The sequence below is a fragment of the Etheostoma spectabile genome, chromosome 6 (assembly GCF_008692095.1).
Source record: "Etheostoma spectabile isolate EspeVRDwgs_2016 chromosome 6, UIUC_Espe_1.0, whole genome shotgun sequence".
In the NCBI taxonomy this organism is placed as follows: domain Eukaryota; kingdom Metazoa; phylum Chordata; class Actinopteri; order Perciformes; family Percidae; genus Etheostoma; species Etheostoma spectabile.
In genome coordinates, this window is record NC_045738.1 from 3,443,173 (window position 1) to 3,444,251 (window position 1,079).

Here is a 1,079-nt window from a genome sequence, read left to right on the forward strand (position 1 = left end):
CACACACACACACACACACTCCTCTCAACCCCTCTTGAACCCCCTTGTTATCCCCGTATGGCATCTTGCTGTATGAGAGAATCCATCCTGACAACAAATGGGATATAAGACAAAGAATATGTTTCCCTTCACTCCCCTGTATTACTAATACATAGACCGTTGGGTTGCATAGCATAAATACTTTAACCATGTCGTCTCCATTTGTAACTGTGTGGCCCAAACTGATTCAAACAGGAACATATGAAATATAAATTGGCATTTTATAATGGCCTTTTGTGTGCGTCTGTCTAAGTGCGTGTGTTGCATTGTAGTGATGCTCTGCGGGGACTCTCCAGCCCAAATTGAGAATGAAGAGAGACCAAGCTGTTCTGTGGGGATTTGAGTTGTGATGGCAGGCAGCTGTAGCAGGGAAACATATATTTGATCCAGGAACTTTTCCGCCTTAATTACCCCTGAAATACACCCCCAACCACCAAAAATCACAGACAAACAGGAGCTCTTTTAAAACAAACTGTAGGCCTATATGCTAAAATCTATACTATAAACAATGCAGATTAGAGGTACATATGAAGCGGTGCATTCCAATAACAATATAATAATTTTGAAGTAAATGTGACAATTTTGCTGTCCTAATTTAGATGCTCGAGGTTTTGCCTTAAGCAAATGTAGTGTTAAGTACGGAATAGATAGAACAAACCATATCATTTAGAACATTTTAATAATTACAATAGGAATGCAAAAATGTTCAATATGTCTTAGACTGCGTGATCTTTTAAAATGTCCCATGTCATTTTACCACGGCTCATATTTATGCATGACAAACTGTATTTGTCAAAAAGCGAGACAAAAGTTCAATGTTAAAAACTGTTAATTCTTTAAATATGTAAAAAAATAATAATAATAATTGATCACAAAAAAACTAGAGTAAAGCAAGAAATTAAAAAGAAAGGGTGAAATGAATTACTCAACTAAGGAAGGATGCCAAAGGGGAAAGAAAGCTGGGTGGAAAGTGCTTGTTGCTTACCACAAGAGGAAACCTAGTTAGCTGAGCAAATGCACATAGCATGTTGTCCAGAAGC